Source organism: Sminthopsis crassicaudata, chromosome 2, assembly GCF_048593235.1.
Source record: "Sminthopsis crassicaudata isolate SCR6 chromosome 2, ASM4859323v1, whole genome shotgun sequence".
NCBI classification, from domain to species: domain Eukaryota; kingdom Metazoa; phylum Chordata; class Mammalia; order Dasyuromorphia; family Dasyuridae; genus Sminthopsis; species Sminthopsis crassicaudata.
The window spans coordinates 586178035-586201888 of NC_133618.1; the positions used below are offsets into that span (position 1 = coordinate 586178035).

Sequence of the window (23854 nt, forward strand, 5' to 3'; positions counted from 1 at the left end):
TGAATTTATTTTATTTTATTAGTCTGAGACTCTGGTTCTTTCTTTCTCTTCATCAGATCATAAATTTAGAGTTTGAAGAGAGCTTAAAGTTCATCTAGTCAGGATTTGCTTAAAATTACTTATACTGAAGTCCTAAATGTGTAAGAAATATATGGAATAACTGGCATTTGAAAATAGGTCCTCTGACTCCAGATTCAATATTTTTACAATATTTCACAGTTGCTATATAAAATTATTCAATTTCATCTTAACTAACAAGATAATTGGGTAGATAGGTGGTACAGTGGATAAAATGCCTGGTTTTGAGTCTGGAAGGTCTGAGTGCAATTCAGCCTCAGATACTTCCTAGCTGTGTGGCCTAGACAAGTCCCTTAACCTCTCTGCCTCAGTTTCCTCATTTGTTCAATGGGAATAACCTACTTACCAGTGGATATCCAACACCTACTTTTCAGGGTTGTTGTGAGGGACAAAAGAAATAAAAACTGGAAAACATTTAACATGGTGTCTGGCATCAAGTAAGCAATATATAACATGGATGCATGTTATCACTCATTCTTGCTAGATGTATGGTCTGATTGTTTCTGATTATGTATTTCTTGATTGATATCACTTATATATTGTAAAAAAAATTTCATTGTGAACTTAACCATAAAAACACAAACATTTAATATATAAAAAGAGCAAGAAAAAAACTTGTATAAGAAGTTGTGAATTTCAGTTATATGTAGTTTAAATTATACAATATATATTAAATTTAATAAGGCAATAATAAAATTGCCTTTTCACATTTTTGTTTTCTTCTGTGAATATATTAAAAAAGAATTATTCCTCATAGATAAGTAATTAAAGAATATGAATAGACAGTTTTCAAATGAAGAAATATACAACTTATTGTTTGCAAATCATGACTGGTAACATGAGAGCTTTACTATATGTCTCTTTGAGTCACTCATCCTTTCATGAAATCATGATGCTCCATAATTTGCTTAGGTCTCTGATAAAGAGGTAGGCCTTCCTTTCCATTTCCTTTGGGTCCTTCCCTCCATGACCATAATCTCTCATCTTCAGTCTCTTCTTATCCTGAAAGATATCCTCCTTGATGACTAAAAACATGCTAAGGTCTTCCCATTCTTAAACATCCTTACTTGACCCTTCAAGGACATTAGACTATTTATCTATATGTTTTTTCCTTTATCAGCCAAACATGAAGAAGTTCTGTCTGCTCCTGTTTCCTTCATTTCTTTATCTCCCATTTCTCAATTCCTTGTAATATGGCTTCTCACCTCAACAACCTTTTCTCTGTTCTATTTTTACTTGATCTCTTTTCAGGTTTTGGTAATTTAACTTCTTTCTTGAATCTACTCCTAATTCCCATCCCAGAAACCTTCTCATCCCAAAGATTCTTCTACCCTGGAAGCCCCTTTCTCTAATCGCCAAGTCCTGCCAAGAACATCTATTTAAGGAAGTTTTTTGGTTATTCATATTCATTTCTCTCTTGCTCTGCTCTCCAGAATCATTACCCAGATTTTTCCACCTTGGACATCCTCCTTTTCCTTTCCATATCCCTTAAGTTGTTGAATTGTTTTCATTAGAAAACAAGCTTCCTTGTTATGGAATATTATTGTTCTGTAAGAAACAATCAGTAGGATGATTTCAGAGAGGTCTGGGGAGAATTACATGAACTGATGCTAAGTGAAATGAGCAGAACCAGGAGATCATTGTACATGACAATAACAAGAATATGCAATGTTCAATTCTGATGGTTGTGGCTCTTTTCAACAATGGGATGATTCAGACCAGTTCCAATGATGTAATGAAAAGAGCCATCTACACCCAAAGAGAGGAGTATAGGAACTGAGTGTGGTTCACCACATGGCATTTCTACTCTTTTTTGTTGTTGTTTGCTTGCATTTTACTTTCTTCCTCATTTTTTTCCTGTTTGATCTGATTTTTCTTGTGCAGCACATTATTGTATAAATATGTATGCATATATTGGATGTAGCTTATACTTCTATCATGTCTAACATATATTGGATTACTTGCCATCTAGGGTAAGGGGAGGGAAAACTAGAACACAAGGTTTTGCAAGGGTTAATGTTGAAAAATTATCCATGTGTATGTTTTGAAGATAAAAAGCTTTAATAAAAAATAAATAAAGAGAAATAAAAGAAAGAAAGAAAGAAAGAAAACAAGTTTCTTGGGAACTAAAGACTGTTTCCCCTCTTTTCATTTCTAGTGTTTAACTTTGTACTAGCACATAGCAAACACTTAGTAAATGTCCTATCTGTCTTTTTCTCTTTCATCTCTCTTTTTTTTCTGTTCTGAAGGATATTTGCTCCTTCTTTGGCTTTCATAATGCTGGTCTCTTTCAGTACTCTTCTTATCTGCCTTTTGGGGTGACCTTTTTTTGGGTCATCATTCTTATTTTACTCATTAAGTGTGAGTATCCTCCAAGGCTCTATTCTGGGATTTACTCTCTCCTTTGGGGATCTTATCAGGTCTCATAGGTTCAATTATCATGTCTGTGCAAATGACTCCCAAATCTATATATCTAGCCCCAATTTTTTTTATGAATTTCAATCTATCACTCTTACTGGACACCTGCTAATTGGAAATCTCTAGATGTCCCATCATTACTTCAAACTTAACATGTCAAAAATGGAACTCATATTTCTCCTCTAGTCCTATGGCATCTTTCCTTCAGACTTTACCATTTCTGTTGATAATATAACAGTCCTTCTTGTTACTTAGATTCCTCAGTCTTGGAATCATTCTCATCTCTTCCCTCTCCCTTAAATTATTTTGTCAATCTTATCTCCACAGTATTTCACATTTTCTCCATCTCCTACCTTCTCTTCACTCACACAATCTTTACCTTTGTTCAGGGCCTTATTCTTTCACATCTGGACAATCAAAAAAAACTATTTTTGTCTGGCTTTTTCTAGTCTTTCCCCTTTCTGCTTCATCCTCTATACAATTTCTAAAATGATTTTTATAAAACATAAATCTGACTAAATTCCTTTCCCTCCATTAAAAATCTTTAATGACTCCTTGTTGTCTTTAGGATAAATTATAGATTCCTCACCCTAGCATTTAAAGCCCTCTATAGTTTGACTTCCCTTTGCATTATAGTCATATTTTCCATTATTTATCTCTGCAAACTTCTCTTTTCAGTCAAATAGGTCTATGATCTCTTCCATGGTCACAATGTTGCCTGCATTTTCTGCTTCTTTGCCTTCTTATAAGTCTCTCTTATATTTAGAATACATTATCTTTTTACTTTGGCCTCACAGAATCCATAGCTTCCTCCCCAAACCAGGAATCACCTCCTATTTGAGTTCTGATTCCACCAAGTCCAAATTATTAGCACTTTTTCCTCTGGGAATCATTTTGTCTGGCTTTTTATATATTTTCCATTTATTTACTTGCATATATAATGTATTCCTTAAGTTGAATATTAATGGAAGAAGCTTTTGTTCTCATTCTGGTATGCATAGTCCTTAGCATAGTATCATGTATGTAATAGCGCTTAATATTTATTGACTTGAAGCATCATCCAGTGATAGACTAAGTTCAATGTTTGAGTACAACCTAGTTAAGTATAAAGAGACTTATAGCCAATAAGTTGACCATTTGATAATGAATTCTTTGACTACAACAGATCATAAAACAAAGTTATCCTAAAGAACAGGGAAATAAAAATGGTTTTCTTTGTAAAGCAAATCAGTTTTCCTCAATTTCCTCCCCTGTCCCTGACAGTCTTAAATAGACAATGTTTCCATACATTGGAATTCAGAACTAGATTGTTAAACAGCAATAATAAAGTTCAAGAAATAACTTGGATTTAATTTGGCCATTGGTGAAGAGTGCTATTTATGGCAAGCACATTCAGTAGGTCTTTGTAAACAAGGGGTATTAAATCATGAATAAGTCTGACATGAAATACTGTGCTAGATCTTCACTTCACTGTAAGGACAACATAGTCTTTGAATAGCAGCAGCTATTTTTAAATTTAAAAATAATTGTGAGTTGAATCTCTTTCCCTATAAATCTAACAAAAGATTACAATTTCATAGGTGAGCTGGATTTTAAGACTACTATTTTCACAGATCTGGGTACAAATAGCCAGGTAAACAGCTTCAGACTTAGTCCTTGCTGACACAGTGTACAACATGATCACCTTGGTACTCTCTCAATACTTGTGAAATGACCAGAATTTGTAAAAGTAGTTAAAGAACCACAAAAAAGTCTGGTATGCCCTCTTGGACTCTTGTCACACTAAGCTCATGTCCTTCTACCCAAGTGGAGGAGTGAGACATTTATTCAGATAATTCAGGTAAAATTATACTTAAGCTTTCTTTTCTTTAGTTATTTTTCAGGCATGTCCAACTTTTTGTGACCCATCTGGGGTTTTCTGGTAAAGATTCTGGAGTGGTTTATTATTTACTTCTCCAGAACATCTTATAGATGAGGAAAATGAAGCAAATAGGGTTAAGTAATTGGTCCAGACTCATATAGCTAATGTGTCTCAGGCCTTATTTGAACTCAGGTCTTCCTGACTTTAGGGCTGGCACTCTGTCCACTGTGCCACTTATCTTCCTTCAACCTTGCTCTGGCTTGCATTATTTAGCCAAATAGTATCTCTTACTCTATTCCCCAGAACAATTGCCTCAGTTCTCTATCCTGCTTTGGCAGCAAATGTGGCCATTTCATGTGATGAGTACAAGATCATTATAAATGGTATACTTACTTGTATCATCATGATCTTAAAATAACAAGAAAAAGGCAACTAGTGAATCAAATGGATCTTCATGGAGTTGTATCAGCCATTTTTCCCTCCTTGTGTTGGTCAGTTCAGAATAGACATTTCATTTCTTGTGCCTTCCAAAAGATAAGAGACACCATCAAGACATGACAAAAATTTATTGGCTATCTTACTTTTACCAAAAAGAGATCTATAACATATATTTAATCAGTTGAATCATCCTATCATAACTATATCTTGTCTACAGACCAGACTTATTTATCTGTATCAACAATTTTCTGAAAATCCTAATGGCTTATAGCCTATTCCAAATATATTATTTCTAGTTTTTTCTTTTTTAAATTTCAAATACTCTCCATTTAATTTTTTCTCCTATGTTTTTGGTTTTATGCATAGGTAAATCTTGATATTATCTGTTTCTATACTCAGCTCATATTTTATAGTAATTGATTATCTTCGTTTTACAGATGACACAAGTTGAATTTATTTGCCAAATTAATTAATTTGCCAAAGTGATTCAGCTAGTAAATGGTAACACTTACTTTTAAAGATCCAGATCTTTTAATTCCAAATTCTATTTCTTTTAAACAATATCTCTATGAATCCGAACTACTAATCATTTTTAAGGACAATCTTTTGGAAACTCTAAGCTTTGAAGCAGATAAATTTAAACATTTCACTTTCCTCTTCTGAATATTTAATTAAATTTCAACCAGAATGATTATGGAATAAGACAGTTTAATGTGTTTGTGCCTGCAATTTCATTGGCATCAGGTTTTCTTCAGTTAGGAAACACACTAACTAAAATAGATAGGGAAGTTTTTTGCACTTTAGTGTCTCAGAGATTTTCCTGGGGCACTGAGAGGTTAAATTGATTTATCCAGAAATACAACTAGAATGTCAGAGGCAACTCTTGAATCCAGGCTGTTTTGATTCTAAGTTCAACTTCCTGTCCACTGATAAAATGATACTTCTCCATTCATTTTTATAGGGATATCAGTTTTCTAAGATGCTAAGAAAAAGTACAACATGAAATCATACCCAACATAATGATTGAGAAAATTTCTTGGTGTTTGGTAGGATCTCAGGGTCATCATTCTTAACATCAGTTATCATTGTAAAAATAATTTTAAGTGAGGACGTATAAGAGGAGGTATTAAACCCAAGTTTTATCATGGAAATTTTTAATAAATTGACAATGTCAAAAATGACTTGTCATTAGCCTTTCTTTCCCCTATACATACACATAGATTTTAGAATGTAAAGAAAATTTTGAATAAGGATCTTTCTAATTCTTTATATTCTGATAAATGGGAGTTTTCTGTATTAATTTTGTGTTCTGATGCCAGACCATCTAAAACTATCTTCTCAGGAATGAGTCTGTGTCTTGATAATTCTCATACAGCACAGAACATAACATTGTATAGGAAAAATCAGGTATTATATAATAAAAGCTTTTAGATGTTGATCAGTGTGCATGGACTACTGGTGAATGTTCCATTTCCTCCCATGTCTCCCTTATTTCTTACTGTCTAGTAATTCATGAAAGATTTTTCTTATAAGATGCTACTTTGTTTTCTTTTTTTAAGAATTTACAATATTACAAATTACAATATTACAATTCTTGTTCCATAGCCAGAGAAACAATGTATGTTAAAATATTTCTTAACCAAAACAAAAGTATATGCCCAACAACTGGAGAGTAGCTAAATAAACTGTGATATGTGAATACTAATGTAATATTACCATGCAGTAAGAATTGCAAAATGTGAAGAAAACTACATGAAAAAGAGCTATATGAACTGATGCAAAGTCAAGAAAAACAATTTACACAATTACAGCAATGTAAATGGAAGGAACAAATACATATACACAAATCAAAATTAAATAGTACAGAATTATAAAGAATAAACATGGCTTGAAAGCAGATTTTTCTAGAAAACAATTGCCCTTTGCAGATGTGGGAGGTCTACAAATGTGATAGATTGCACATATTTTTAAGGTTTTTTTGATATTGGCTTTCTCTCTTCTTTTGTGTTAAAAAATAAATTGTTTCTTATATAGGATGGCATTCTGGAAGGGGAGGGAGGAGAAATTGGGTGAAATTATAGTAATATGAAAAAGTCAAAAGACATCAATAAAACACTAAAATATTTTATAAATATTAGATACTATTATATAAATATGAATTATTTGAATATAAACATAAGCTATTCTTAGAACTAATGTTAATAATAAGCTGTTATTTTCTCCAGTCCTCCTACCCTATAGTACATTCATTTCTAGGTGAAATAAATCTCATTTTGTTTTGGGAATGTTTCCTTTGGAGGCACTTGATATAAGTGGCACTTGAAGGCACTTGATAGAAGAACTATCAAGATACAATAGAAAGAACACTAGACTAGAAATTAGGATATCTGGATTTTAGTCCTTTTTTTGTTGTTCATCATTTCAGTCATGTTTGTTTTTTTTTGTGACCCCATTTGGGGTTTTCTTGGCAAAGAAACTAGAGAAATTTGTAATTTCCTATTTTAGCTTATTTTACAGGTGAGGAAACAAACGAGGTTAAGGGACTTCCCTAGAATTACACAGCTAGTTAGTCTCTGATACCAGATTTGAACTCTGGAAAATGAGTTTTCTGTTCCTTAAGCCCACTATTGCATCCAGTGTGCCACTTTGCTGCTATTTTGGTCCTAGCTCTGTTATTATTTAGCTTTGTAGCCTTCAACAAGTCATTTATCTTCTTTTGTACCTCAGTTTTCTCACTTGTAAAGTAAGACACATGTTAAATTAGATGATCTTTAAGGTTCTGTAATCTTAAAAACTATGTATATATGAATTTATAATCATCCATTGCATATTTGGATTATATATCCAATTTATTTTACTTCTTACTTTCCCACTTTTTATTTTTAATTTTTAAAATTCTCAACTTAGATACCAAAAAATTACCTTTTTCATACACATAGTGGAAAGAATGATTCTACATTCTACATACTCCTTACTTTAAAAAAAGTATAAAATAAATTCTATGAAAGTCTAAATGTTATTTTCAAAACTGTCTTGTCTGTATTCTATACAAAATTTCCTTTTGTTCTCTTTTGCAAATTAAAGATTTCTTTATGAATTTTTAAAAAAATGTTACAGCGTACACACCCAATTTATATTGATTTCCTACAACCACAGTTTGAAATAGACATCAGATAAATGGTCCCACTGATCTGAGTATCATTTGTAAGACCCTTGCCATAGTTTCTCCACTGATGATTTTACTGTAAGTGTTAATTATGTTCCAGATAACATCAATCACAAAGCTGCAAATGATATTTGTAGTTATCAGCCAGTCTCATTCAAAATCTCATTTCTTTTAGATAAGACCCTTAGCCTGCTGTTATAGTCTTGGGATTTTCTGAGTCAGCTTCATTTATAATAGGCATTATTAACATACATAACATATCAGATACTAACATTATTAGGTATGTTAGCTCTATAATAGCCATGCAGGAGTTAAGAATATGCTTCACCTCATCAAAGTGACCTGCCTAAATGCAGTTGTTCCTGGCGGTAAGTTATTATTACACATACTTTGACTTTTCATATGACCCAAGGGCAAATAAACAAACTTTAGCAGTGTCCCTGGCTGTTGCCCTCCTTAAAAATCCCAAAGACATGTGACCTCCTAATCTGCTTTTTTCATGTGGAAGCATGTCTGTCCTACTCATAAAGCATCATCTGCAGTGCTTTCCTTGCTTGTCTGCATCCTGGATTCCTACTCCCCCATTCCCTTTATACCAGTGCCAGTGATAATAAATGGCTAAATGGGGAAATCTAAATTAAGATACATGGACAGGACATTAATGATATTTCCATGGAAATTTTTCCTGTCTTGTTGATCCAGTGAAACAGGAACAAAATGACAAGATACCTTCAAGGAAAAATACATATAGAACACTGTGTGGCTCTGGTTGTAGACATTTCTGTAAGAGCAAAAAGTGCTGAATGACAAACTTCACTAATGCATCATATAGTAAAGAGAATTGAACAAATCTTTCTTTTATAGGTGTAGAGGAGCCAATTAACAAGAGTTTATTAAGTGTCACACCATATCCTAAGTGCCAGAGATTCAGACACAAATGGAACAATTGCTATCCTAACAGAATTTCCATTCTTTTGGGAGAAATTTAAATATACATGCAAAATAAATTACTATCAGTACTGTCATTTTTGACAACAAAGAATGACCTTTATTTATATAGTAATAGCTCTTAATTTACAAATTTCTCAAAGAGTGCTTTTTAATTTATTTTAAAAGTTTCGTTATTTTATTTGTTTATTATTTTTATTTAATTTAATACCAAAAAGGTTGTAGAAGGAGGAAAAAGCAGATCTCTGTGTATGTATGTATGTGCATGTGCTTGAGTTTTTATTTTCCAGAAATCACAGGAACTATACTTGGGAACTGGAGTAAACACATTTTTTTTTCACACACATTTACACATGCATGCATGCATGCATGCTTATATACTTCCTCCCCCCCAAAAAAAACAACTTAATCCATAGATATTTATGTTTAAGATTCATCCTAGAATCACCAGCTAGCTCTGCTCTAAGGCTCACTCTCTTGTTGAGTAGCTTATCACCTCCAGGGAAGAAATAATCTTATATAGGATTGGGGACTAGACCTATGATTTTACTAGTCTCTAAGGAATTCCCAGATGAAGGGATTTCTTTTACCAAGATAGTGCCTTTTCCACTTAGAAAATTAAATAGAGCATTATACCTCATCAAGAGTCACCCAGACAGAATAAGACAGGGACAAGACCTTACTGGATTCTAGACTATCTCTTTTTCCTATATTCAATTGTTATTCAGTCACATCCAACTTTTCACATCCCCATGGATCATAGCATGCCAGTGCTGTCCTTGATATTTTTGGGGGGGGCAAAGATACTGGAGAGGTTTGCCATTTCCTTCTCTAGTAGATTAAAACAAACAGAAATTATGACTTTTTCAGGTTCACACAGCTAAAAAGTTTCTGAGGTCAGATTTGAACTTGGGTCTTTTGGGATCACTTTATCCACTGAATCATCTAGCTGCCTAGCTGCCCCCTAAATCTTGTATACATATCCTTAACATACTTAGTTATACTTAATATGTAATCTCATAAGCCTGCACTTAATCATTATTAAATATAATTACATATTTATATTTAACAACTATTTAGCTGTTTGCTGGACTTATTTGGTGACTAAAAATAAAACTACTAAAGAGATTTTTGTTTTCTTTCTCCCATCAACATTTATATACATACGTATGTGTATATGCACAGGCATATCTAAGCATATTATAATGTACATAGTCACATTGTATGTGTATGCTATAATGTGTATTTGTATATATAAGTATCAAAGGCAGATATATTCATATATGGTCAGGGGAAATTACTAATCTCTTCTTTTTTTCTTTTCTTTTCTTTTCTTTTTTTGGCTGAGATAATTAGGGTTAAGTGACTTGCCTAGGATCACACAGCTAGGAAGTGTTAAATGTCTGGGTCATTTTTGAACTTTTGAACTCAGGTCCTCCTGACTTCAGGGCTGGTGCTTTATCAGCTATTATTGTTAGATTGTGTTCCTTGAGAGGACTGTCTTTCATCTTTCATTGTATCCTTAGTGTTTAACATAGTACTTGGTACACAGTAGGTGCTTAATAACTGCTTACTCACTGAATAATTTATTAGGATTCTTCTAGTTCCTGTTATTTTCTGATGGGTTAAAAAAAAAAAAGAGCATTCTCTTAATTCTTCTTTCTTCTTGAACAAAATCATGTGATCTCTTTGAAGAAGTTGCCCTCCAAGAGAAAGGAAAAAAGGGATTAGTAAATTCGTCAGTTTGAGATAAAATTTTATTTTTCATAAGGCAAGTACCATATCTTATTTAGACTTTGTATGCCCCTTGGGGACCTAACACTAAAGTTTTAATTTAGAGAGGGAATAGGGATTGGGCTTGTGATTTCAATGATTTAGGGAATTACTCGATTGGGAATTTTTTTTTCCTACAAATGCCAGCCAACACTTTCTCTGAAATTTGTAATCTTAAAGAGTTGCCTAGAGTGTGGAGAGGTTAAATTGAGTAATCTGCCTGATGAGGGTCACAAAGACAGTATGAATCAGAGGCAATCCTCAAATACCCCTCTTCCTGACTTTGAGGCTGACTCTTTAGCCACTAAGATGATCTCTCAGAACACAGAAGGTAATTTAAAAATATTTGCTTGTTGTTAACATAATCCCTAGTTCCCCAGAATGACCAGAGGCAGGTGAGTTCTGTATTTTCATGTCCATAGATCATCTGCTTAGCTTTGACCTCTATGGAATGAGCTGTCAGAAGATAGACGGAATGTGGAATATCCCTACTCTTGCCAGAATTCTGATCGATAGCCTACATTTGTACTGCACTTTATTGTTACATGTAATTTTAGACACATTAGCTTATTTTGCCTTTTGGAAAATCTTGTGCAGTAGATAATGAAAGCCCTGTGAGGGAGTTGATAAAACAAATGCTAGTGTTCTCCAGATCCTGTCTTTGTAGCTAACTCCATTCTGACTGTTAGGAAAACCATTATATTATCTGGCTATGCTTTGAGATAACTGAATTCTGGAATCTGGAAGGACATGGCACCATCTGAGGGAATGGACAGAAAGCAAGAGATTAGGAAGGATCCCATAGTTGAAAGTTTTAAGAATATCTGCACCTCACTTGTCAGGAAACCAAAGATTATACACTAGATGCTAGTTCCTGTCGCTAGCATTTAATATGGTAAATGAATGTTTTATTTGCTTTTATCAGTAAACTAGGATTATTTCCGATATTTCAGGTGGTCTCGATCCTGACAGTATTTCTGTAACCTTCTGGCTAAAAGATTGCAAAAGGCATAAATTACAGTTGTTTAAACAGGATTGCTATTGAATCAGGATAACTCTAACATGGAATTGCTGGTTTGTGTGATGAATGATAAAGGAAGCAGTGATAATTTAATATCTTGTAACAGAGATTCATAAAATGGGGAAAGAGAATTGGGGGGTCATGTTGGAAAAATGGAGGTAGTTCATTATTACAATTCCCCAGTTCTACTCCTAGATGAGAAGTGATAAATCTGATGGATTAATACTTAGGTTTTCAGATTAATCACTTTAAAGGGGTGAATGGTGAGAATGGGGTAGATTATCTTTAACTCGGTCTTCTTGAGTTTGTCTTTGGCTTCTTTACCAAATTTATCCATGCTGCGGGTAAATTGTCACATTGTAGCTGTGCTTGGGATCTGTCACTTTAGGCAGCTTGCAAGTCTACATTCTTTCTTTGTAGCCAAAGAAGATATTTTTGCCTTGTGTGAATCATCTGAGGAGCGAGAACACTGGGTTGGAAGGCAGGATCACCATTATCACCAAAAAGCATTTATCAAGTGCCTACTGTACTTACCCGATGAGTCCTGCTTGGGATCTGTTCTTATCATGTCTGAGTTCTAAGACCTCAGGCAGGTCACCCATCTATACAATGAATATAATAATACCTGTCCTCCCAGGATAATAGGTAAGTCATGAAGATGAACAAAGAAATAGAAACCCAAACCTTTAAAGTTTTCAGCAGGAGTAATAGTTTTAAATTTTAAGATGGTTTTAGTGTTCCAGATCAGTAGTTAATGTTCTAGATTACTTCTTTGTTGATTACTTTTTTCCCCAGGAAAAAAAAAGCATCATTTCCTAAAGGGAAAATGACTGGGCATAACTGAGATTCAGAAACAGCATGAATGAAACATAAGAGAGTGAAATTGTCTTTCCAGCTGTCTTTTTTCTACCTACGCAAGCAGAAATGCTCCCCCCACCCCTCATCCCAGCTGCCTTTTTTTCCTGTAAGGAAATGTGGCTGATTTTTATGTTGGGACAAATTTTGGTTATATATCAAAATAAAGCTCCATTTTGTTAGAGATGTCCTTCCATGTCCAAGAAGCAGGAATTTTAGTACTAAGTATTCCCCAACCAGGCATTTTGGGGAGCCACAGAGCCCTTCAGTGCTGCTTTCTTGTAGGGCAGCTCCAAATCCATAACTCTTGTAAAATCTCTAATTTTATGGTGCGTAGCTGGGGTGGCGTGTGCGAGGTAGGCTGAGCTGATTGGTAACACTAAAGTTTCCCCGGGAAGCTGGCAGGCCTGTAGGATTGACAGCCACAGCTTGGTCTTGATGACAGATGGGAATCTGCTGCGTCTGCAAGACTCCACCCCCCCACCTCTCAGATTCTGGCAAGTTTTTGATGCTGTGGCCAGTTGAACATCATTCACAGCAACAAAGTCAACTTGGTAAGGAAAGATGTGCTGCCAGCAAGACACGGTGGCTCCATCCACCATCCCCACTTTCCACCCCTTTTTCCTTTCTCGTTCAGTTTTCTCCTCCTTTCTCCCTTCTAATACCCTTCTCTCCTTTCTTCTCCCAAGCTTCCAGATTTTCTCAGCCTTCCACCTCCCCCTTCCCCAGCCTGCTGTCTAGACCAGTTAGTGGAATGTCCTGTCCTTTAGGGACAGGACACTGAGTATCCAGACTCTCACACCTAATGGTGTTTGGTCTGTGACCCTTTAAATGGCCTGAGGTTTGGATTTCACTTTGGTGTGTTTCTCTCCCAGGCTGCATGTCTAGAAGTCAGAAGATATTGACTCTTGACAAAGGTCAAGTTCTTTTTATTATGGTTATTGATGATGTGGCTGCTGAGTTAAATAAAAAAAAAAGGCTTGACATTTGCTTAGTGCTTTCAGATTTGCAAAGTACAACAGATGTTCCCTCATTTGAACCTCATAACAGCTTTGTATAGTAGGTATTATAATGATTACTCCCATTTTGAATGGGAGGTGAGTTGGGTGAAGGAAACAGATTCTGAGAAGTGAGGTGGCTGGCCTAGTATCAATCAACTGTTTCTAGTGGGGAAGTAGATATTGGAATCCAGATTTTCTTCTACTCTAGGTCTAGCATTTCTCCCACTGTATTACTCTAGAATTTGAAATGTTACATGCAAATAAATAGATATAAATGAGATAAGATGGGATAAACGAGGAGTAGGGTCAGATAGAAGGCACTGAAATTAAGGATTACTATAGGATTCTTGCAGAACGTACGACTTTAGTGGAGACTTAAAAGAAGGCAGGTTAGTTGGGAAGCAGAGATGAGGGTATGTTCTGGTCATGAGGGATAGCAGTGAAAATGTTTGGAGTTGGAAGATTGAGTGTCATATCAATCATTCAGTTAGCATTTAGTGAGCTCCTAATATAGGCAAGGCTCATATGCAGGCTACATCAAGGAGATCCATAATACTAGATTGCAGAATACATGTTAGAAAAAATTAGAAAGATAGAAAGGGTCCAAGTTATAAAGAGTTTTAAAAAGCTAGAGGATTTTACATTTGATCTTGGAGATAATAGGGAGTCACTGGAGTTTATTGAATAGAAGGATGATCTGGTCATACCTGTATGCTAGAAAATTACTTTGACAGCTGAGTGGAGGATAGATTGGAATGGGGCAAAACTTGAGGCAGGGAGATGTTACAACTGGCAGGCTATTGCAGCAGTCCAGGCATGAGATGATGAGGGATGAAAAGGATTACTGCAGGATTGACAGAAATTATGAAGATAAGAATAATAGGGCTTGACAACTAATCAGATATGAGGAGGTAAGAAAAAGTGGGGAGTCAAGAGTAATACCCAGGTTGAAAACTTGTATTCCAGATAAGGATTTTATTGTATGCTTCATTCTACCTTCAACTGATAGTCTCCTAGCTCTAGAACTGGAAGAGACATACAAGGCCACCTAGTCCAATACCTTTATTTTACAGATAAGGAAAGTGAAGAGAGAAAAGGAAGATGAAGTCATTTTCCCAACTTCAGTAATGTCAGTAAGTAAATGTCAGAGGTAGGATTGGAACTTAACCTGTTCCTCCCACTCTACCATGCAAAATAATAAGAAATGATCCAAATTTCCCTTAACTTGCTTCTCTTCTTCTTTTAATGTGTGTGTGTTTGTGTGTGTGTGTGTGTGTGTGTGTGTGTGTGTGTGTGTGTGTGTGTACATAAAAGGCTATATATAGGTGAGTATCATGGAAAATGTTTGTGTAATGTTAAAGTTAAATGAGGGGCAGCCATTCAAATCTAATGTCAGAATCCATTATCACCAAAGAAAATTTCCTTATGTTTAGAAGAATTGCATATCTTTAACCTATATTGGATTGCTTATTGTTCTGAGGAGGGGGGAAAAAGAGGGAGAAAAACTTAGAACACAAGGTTTTTGCCAAGGTGAATATTGAACATTATCTTTGCATGTATTTGGCAAAATAAAATACTATTAAAATTATAGAAAAAGAAAAATAGAGTATTTCCTTTTTTGTTGTTTAAATGCTTTTTATTTTGTACACAAGAAGTTTCTGCCCTATGTTATGGTTAAATTCTCCCTTTAAAAATTTTTCATTTTTAAATTTTCAGCTCAAAATTCTCTCCCTTACCCACAGATGGCAAGCAATATAATATCCATCAACATATGAAATCATGCAAAATTCTCTCCCTTACCCATTGAGAAGGCAAGCAATATAATATCCATCAACATATGAAATCATGCAAAACGTATTTTCATATTTGTCATGTTGCAGGAAAAAAGGCAAAAAAAGTAAAGTGGAAAAAACCCTTCTTCAATCTGCTCTCATAGTTGTCTCTCTGGAGATAGATTTGCCAGCTAATATTTCACTGACAGCAGTGGGGTCAAGTTCAAGTAGCAAGGAAAGCCACTAAAGAATATCTAAGAATCTCTGCAGACACATATTACTGGGCTACCTAGGGTATGTGTGACACCTCTCTTCCACATATGTATAGGACATATAATTAGTGAAGTGATTTCCTATCTATTGTCTCATTGGAGCAACAATACCATCAATGAAGCAGGAGAGATGATATCCTCTTTTACAAATAGGGAAATTGAGATCCAGAGAACTGAGAAACTTGTCCATGGCAGAACCAGTATTGGAACCTAGGCTTGCTAACTCCTGCTTCTTTCCATTACTTCTTGTTTGCATGCTTGATTACCACAGAATTCTCTCTCCTTAAAATAATGTCCTAATTCTTGATGGAAAAGCAGAGAAAGAATGAATTCAAGATGAGAGGGATTTCACTGATCTTACAAACTTGTGATGTTGCATAACTTATGATACAAAATATTCTCTTTCATTATTTGTTAGCTGGTTTAAAAAACAAAAACAACACGCCAGTTGTTTCCTTTAGATTTTTTAAAGACTCCTTCCAAGTTTTTCTGAGCTTATTTTAGACAACACTGCCTTCATTCTTAACTTGAAACAAGTCTGAGTAGTTTACTAGTAAACCTGGACGCATCTGTAATGTCTTTGAGTCTGGTGACATCTCATTAGAATAGCTCAGTGAGGCGCTCTCTTAATCTCTTCTCTCTTGGGAAATGTTTGTATCATTTTCTCTTTCTCTTTTTAAATGGAACTGAGAAATCCAGATGCTGTTATATGGCAGGTGTCAGCTGTAGATAATATACCAGCTAGGCCTAGAACTGCTGTCAGGGTGGAAGGGAGTCTGGTGAACTGGTTGCTTATGAAACATTTGCCATGGTTTTCTCAGGCTCTGTGAATGTACTTTTGTGGATTTATAGACACAATTGCTCTGAGGCAAGGCCCTGAGTTTAAAGATTTGAGAACATACAAATTTAATGCTTCTGGACTTAACCCTATTAGTCTTGTGGGGTTTTATTAAAATTTTTGAACAATTCTCCATTCCCCAAACATGCCATTTGCTTTTAAACTCTAATTTTGTTTATACTAATTTTTCTGCTGTTAAAATCTATCCTTTAGGGCTCATTTTAGATGCTACAATTCCCCATGAAGTCTTCTTCTATGTTCCTCTTACCAAAAATAATGTCTCTCACTTCTGCTACTATTGTAGCAGGGCTATTGTGAGGAAAACACTTTGTAAATCTTCAAGTGTCATATAAATGTGAGTTATTAATGTTATTCATGAGGGTGTTCCCATTACTTGGCTTTTATGTAGTAGTTTGTACTTTCTGCCTTTTAAAAAAATGTGTGTCTTACTGCCACTAGATTTTAAGTTCTATGAAGACAAGGATCAGTTGTATTTTTTTTTCAAATTTTCTGTTCCCTGTAGTACTTAACACATAGAAGGTACTTAATAATTTATTAAGTTTTATTATGTACAAATCCTGTGCTCTAAAAGAGTTATTTTTTTTTCAGAGCATGTCATTGTGGGTAGTACAAAGAAGGTGCTTAATGTTTGTTGAATTGAGTAAAATTATCAGTTGAGTGCCCGCATGTAACCACAAATAGCCCTTCTTTGGGTATGATTTATAGTATTGTCCATGTCTGAGTACTGTAATCTCTGATGTTGGTAGATTATTTCAGAAATGTAGAAAGCTTTTTATATGGTTATCACTTTCTTCATCACTTTTGAATTATGAGTGAGTATTTTTAGAAGTGTGATAATATTTTATCTATTTTCTCCTTGTTTTTTAATAAGTTTCCCATCCCAGAACCCTTAGAATAAGCATCAGTAAAGAAAGAAGCCAATAAAAAAAGGAAAAAAAGGAAGAAAGGAAAGAAGGGGAGAAAGAAAAAGAAAGGAAGGAAGGAAAAAGGAAAAAAAAGAAGGAAGAAGAAAAAAATCTTATTAGTTACTTCTACTTAGAAATATCTTGCCTCCATCTTTGACTTTTTGTCGCTGTGATTTCTCTAAGGTTTTATTTCTCTAAGGTTTTTCTTTTATACTTTATAAAATATTGATTTGTTGTTTTCCTTCATTCTGGAATAAAACCAAAAAAGGTACCACTATGGTTGGGTCAAGGTACAGTGTGTCCCATTGATCAGACCAATGAACACTTGGAAAACTCAATCATATGACCAGTATTTGTTACAGACAGAAGTTGAATTGACTTTAGAGACCACGCACTACAGGAGGCCTATAGAAGCATTGTAGCGGAGTTCTTGAAGGCAAAAATAGATTAAGATAAAATTGGCAAATATTTAAGAAAATCAATAAAAATACAATAGAATATAGACAATGTTAATACATGGTTTTCTAAATCAGTATGTGACTTACCATTATCTCATTACTGTTTTTCTTTTTGTGATGAAGATAACATAAAATCTTAAACATAAAATCTGCTTTGGAAAAAGCAGAACCTCTTCCTCTCTTTCCTCTTCCCTCTGCTTATCTTGCTAATATCCTGAGATCCTCAGTCACCTTAAGGTGAACTCAATGAACTTTGGAGAAAGGATATATCTTCCTCATAGTCACCAATACCAATTGCTGACAAGATACCAATAGCAGAGGAGATAGTCACCCAAATCCCAGGTGTGGCAGCACTGCCCAGATTACTGGTCCTGCTTCCCAGCCTAGCCCTTTGGTCATATCATGTAACATCACTCAGTATGGAAACTGCTTCTGAAGGTATAGCAGCAGCAGCTACTGAAGACCTAGAAAAGAAAGTTCTCATTATCAAAATCCTTGGCATTTTCAGATGGCAGGATTGTCAGATTAGTTTTGGAAACTCATTTAATTTCATCAGTGGAAATGACATTAAAGAAGAGACATTATCATTTGCTTTGCTGCTGCATCCTAAGAACCATGGGACCTTTCCAGCTGATTTATAAATAAAATCTTCTATGTACTGCCTTCTCTAGGACAGAGATTGTCTTACTTTTTTTTTTTTTTTTTTTTTTTTTTGGTATCCTCAGTGCCTAGCACAGTGCTTTGGACATAGTAAGAACTTAATAAGTGCTTTTAAAAATCCCTCATTTGCTTATCCATTCATTCATTCAATCAATAAGTTATCTGTAAAATGGTGAGATTAGATCTCCCTTTTACTGCCCCACAACATTGTTGAAAAGGAAAGTACCTCTTAAAATTTAAATTACTATGTAAATTTGTGAATTGTTATTTTTAAAATTACTTGCTACTGCTGAGAAATTTTTTTTGAGAAATCCCCCCAAAATTCTTATATTCCTCTGCTCAAATATGATTTTTTCTACATGTTCTATAATCTTGATTTTCCACAAACAGACTTATGTTCAAGGTTTTACAACATGTTTTTTTTCCTCAGCTATTTGTCAATTTCTACCAGTTATGGTTGCTAGTTTTATATAAAGATAATTAGTTCCTCAAGTTCTTTTTTATCTGATATCCAGTTTTTCTAACCCAGGATGCGATGACTTTTTTGGAATAAATTTATGCACTGGAATGAGAATCATATAGGAAATGATCCAGACAAATATACTTCATCTTGCATTTTTCTTGTATCTCACTTTGAAATTGGAAAAACTGTTCCATGGTAAAAAAAAAAAAAAAAAAAAAAAAAAAAAAATTAAATCTTTTGAATCTTTGAGGTCTTTTGTGAAAAGCACTAGTTGTATTAACCCCCAGTGCTAGATTAAACCTTTAAGCTTAGTCAGTTTAATTGGACTTAATCAATTAATTAAAACCACAACAACCAGGAAACTTCCCAATAGTAACTGGGCTTTGTAACTATGGATTGCAAAACAAGATTATTCAAATCATAATTCATTTCAAGGAGAATTTAGTGCTTGACTCCTTACCGTAGCAAGACTTTTTTGTAGTTCCAATTTTCCTTCTTTCCTTCAGAATTCAGATCTGTCATGGTGTCTTGATTTGTTTTATTCCCGTCACCATTCCTTTCTTTTATGCTGATAATTTGGAGCTGAGGTCAAATCAAAAAAGGACAGACATATTCTTGTTGATCGAGAATCATTCTTGAGCATCATTCAGCAGTGGTGTCTGGCAGGAGACCAAGAAACAGAAAGCATAGAGTCTTTAGTTTGGAACCCATAGCCTTCAGACTCAGAATCAAGTGCTGCTTTTATGTTCTTATAGTACTGAGAGTCTGGAGGAGGACTGGTATGGACAACTGATCTCCGGATGTGAGGAAGGAAGGAAACTCATAGAGATTTGTTGTTGCTATAAATATTCTGGGCTTGGCTTAGCTCTTTGTTGTTGGAGCACAATTATAAACGACACTCACAAGTAAATGAGATGTGGCTTCTGCTTTAGTGTTTAACTCACCTGGTTTTTGTTCGGGCTGAGAAGCCATTGACTTCCCTCTGGGACTATTCTTGATAATACCTTACTTTTCACAGATGTACATAGCTCGGTATTTGACAGGGCATTTGCTATTCCAAAGACCATGACTGATGAGCACCAAAGAGATGCTTGTTGGTTTATTTTACTTTCAAAGATTATCACCTCTAAACTCAGGTAATGGGAATATTTTGCTGCCAGCCTACTTCTTTTTAACCTTGATTGAAGCTTCTCTCCTTACTTTCCTTTCCCTGTCAAGGGATATAAAACCTTTTAGCTGATTTTTGTTAACCAGTTTGCATGTGGCTGTTGTGTTTGTGTGAGTTTGAGCAAATTGCTTAACTTTTTCTAGCTTCAGTTTCTTTAGCCATTAAATGGAGATAATAACAGCACCAGACTATGGGGGTTGTTATGAGGATCAAATAATATATGTAAAGCACTTTATAAAATTTAAAAACATGATATAAAGCTTAGCTATTATTGTTGTTTTCCATATTTGTATTGTCCCTGGGATTATCTGTTATTAAAAAAAACAACGAACCAACTTTCCCTTCTGAAGCTGCTTTTGTAATGCCAGAGAAACTGAGCAAGATAGAGATTAGAAGGTATTTAATAATTTACTAATGGATATACTGGAATCAAATGGATCCATGGTTTGGTCCCAGGGCTGAAAGAGACTATCATCTCCAAGAATCCAGCCAACAATCAGAGTTCTCAATGACATATAAACACATGGCTCAGAAGCAGGGGGTAGACTGAGGCAGGGGTGGAGTCAGAGTACTGAGAGTGGGAATAGGATTCTGACAAGGTGGGGTGAGCCTCCAGAAAGGGGATGACATAATCTGGAGGAAGCACCCAGGACTTGGGGAGAGGCATCTTGCTAAGACAGTATCTGATATTCTAATAGCTTGGGATGGGGAGAGGCATTCTGATATTCTAAAACATAAGATCTTTTATCCTTATCAAGTATTCTGATAAAGAGGGGGAGGTTTTGCAGAACTGAGAAGCCGGGAAACCAAGGCAGGAGTGAGTCAGGATAATTAGGGAAACTGAATTAGGACAATAAAAGAGAACTGTGGCCTAACACTTTGATGAGGAAATTATTTTCCTTTTTTTTTTTAAACCTATTTCCATCTTTTGGTCTTTTCTACTTTCAAGCTCCTACATTAAATTAAAGAAGGCATGGTTTTAAAATAGGTTTTATTTTTTCGTTCTCTTTCTTTTAAAAAAAAATTGTATTGTCTCTTCCCAATGATTTCTCCGTCTCCTGCCCTCAATAGAATCCTTCCTTGTAACAAATAAATACTAGTGAGTGAGCAAAGCAATTATCACATTGAGTCTGAAAATAGATTAAAGCTCTGGGACCAGAAAAGACCTCAAAAGTCATCTAAACCAGTCACTTCATTTTATTGAAGAAGAAACTGAGAAATAAACTGACTAGTTCAAATTTACATAGTAAGAATTAGAAGTGGGATTTGCACACACATCCTGCAGCTTCAGAGGCAATGTCCCTTCTTTTGTACCACACTGAGTATATATATCTTCATCTGTACCTATGATCTACCACCTCTCTGCCAAAAGTCAAGAAGTCTTTCACCAATATGTTATATTTCACCAATAGGCTTCTGAAGTCATGATTGGTTACTGGATTGCAGAGTTCTGAAATCTTGAATTATTGATTTTCTTTACATTATTGTAGTAATTGTGTAAATTGTTCTGATTCTGCTTACTTTATATCAGTTCATACAAATTTTTCAAGTTTCCAGATTTCTTCATAATACTCATTCCTAATAGTCTTAATTATACTCCATTTAATTCATTTAACACAATTAATTTATTCATTGTTCTTTGTTATTACAAAAAAAATGCTATTAGAAAGGAACCTTCCTACCTTTCTGACTTCTTTGGAGTATAACATATTCAGCAGATATTTCAATCATTATTGGTTGTCATATCTAGAAAGTGATCTATTTATTACTTTGCTTATTGATATTTTAGCACAAATTGCATGTTGTCACATAGAAACAAATACAAAATTGTTTGTTATTCAAAGCGCTTTATAATTTATTCCTTGTCTATCTTTCCAGTCTTCTTATACCTTACTCCCCTCCCCCATTATGTTCTTCAATCTAGTGGACACTGGTCTCTTGACTGTTTCATAAACCATACACTCTGACTCTTGGCTTCAGGCATTTTCTCTGACTGCCCCTCATTGCTAGAATGCCTTCTTCCTTTGATCTGACTACTGTACTGACCTCCCTGGTTTCCTTTACATTCCAACTAAAATCTCACCTTCTACAGGAAGCTTTTCCCAATTCGTCTTAATTCTAATGCCTTCTATGTATTAATTCTTTCCTAATTATTCTGCATATTTCTTTCATATTTGTTTCCATTTTGTCTTCTCCATTAGGTTGTATAAACTCCATGAGGGTAAGGACTGCTGTTTATGTCTTATCTTTTTTTTTTTTGTATTCCCAGGGCTTAGCAGAGTGCTTAATACATAGTAGGCTCTTAATAAATGTTTATTGACTGATTTATAAGTGAGTGTTATATAATTTTTTCAAATTCCCTTTCTACAAATATAATTATGGATGTTATCCTTTGTCTTGATTTTAATGTAATTTTTTCACTGTTATAAATTTCTTAATGCTTAACCATTTTATTATATATTCAACTAAGTTATAGTGACTAGACATTCAATGTGTTGCTGCAAGTTGATTAAATGCACATGTGCTTTCCTTCTCTGGATTTATACTATACTTATACTTTCATGTAGAATGTGATTCTGAGAGTAGTATTTATAACCAAATGAGGTTAATCATTTACTAGCAATATTGGTTAAGCTGTTAACCTAAATGATGTTAATTTGTGAGACTGTAGCACTGTTAAATATATGGCATAGTAATCTAATAGGATGTCAAAAAAATTATGAGAGACAAAGGAATGGGATTGGAGTAGAGAAGGGAGATTGAACACACTAGAGGGTGGGTTTTTTTTGGACAGTTTATTTTATACAGTTAATTTCATTTATCTGGAAATGTCATTGAGAAATATTTCTGCTCCTCTGCTTTTCTATCTATTCACTTTTTTAAACCTAGATTTATACTTGTATAGTATGTGCTCTTATTTATTTTCTTAAACCTTTATTTCCATTGGCATGCTGAGTTCCCAAAGTGGTTGCTATAGTTCTCTTCAGAATTCCAGGGACAGCCCTGAGGAGTAGGAGAATATTTCTCTAATGCTATGGCTCATAAACCCCAACTACTGTGCTTTCTATGATTTAACATGGGTTTTATTACTGCTTAATATGATCCTAATTTATTTAGTTGCAAAGAATTTTTACATTTTTCTTTCTTTTTTCTTCACTACATCACTTCCTCTACCTCCCCTATGTTTCTTTGTATTCTTCATATTTATTCTTTATAGTGTATAGTCCAGCTGAGTTCCTCTTTTACCTGAGTGAGACAGATCTTTACTGCCTATCTTCTGAGTTTCTAGCAAACCAGTGATCTGAAAGAATGAAAAAAAATAGAGAAACACAGATCCAGCAGAGACAAAATCAGAATCATTGGAGCACCCTGAAAACCACAATCAAAAGGAGCACATGGAAAGCAAATTTCAAGAAGTTTTTTGGACATGAGAAATCAAAAATAAGCATTGAAAGAATCTACTGATTATGTTAGGAAAGAAATCTCAAAATAAAAAACTCCAAGAAACATTATAGCTAAATTTCAGATCATGCCAAGGAAAAAATACTACAAGCGGCCAAAAGGAAACAATTCAAATATTGGGGAGCCACAATTAGGATTACACAAAACTTAGCAGCTGTTACATTAAAAGATTGGAAGTAGGGGCAGCTAGGTGGTGCAGTGGATAGAGCACCAGCCTTGAATTCAGGAGGACCCGAGTTCAAATCTGGTCTCAGACACTTAACACTTCCTAGCTGT

The 23854-nt window shown here is 34.6% G+C and overlaps 1 protein-coding gene and 1 long non-coding RNA gene across 4 annotated transcripts in view; one reads left to right on the forward strand and one right to left on the reverse strand.

Annotated features, from left to right (window-relative positions):
* RBM20 (RNA binding motif protein 20) overlaps positions 1-23854 on the forward strand; it is a 227809-nt gene that overhangs the window by 83754 nt on the left and 120201 nt on the right. The gene's annotated exons all lie outside the window — the stretch shown is intronic.
* On the reverse strand, positions 15174-19672 carry LOC141558414 (uncharacterized). The gene is made up of 2 exons (XR_012487046.1): positions 19409-19672; positions 15174-18289 (listed from the first exon to the last, which is right to left on the reverse strand). It is a non-coding gene; the product is annotated as an uncharacterized LOC141558414 (long non-coding RNA).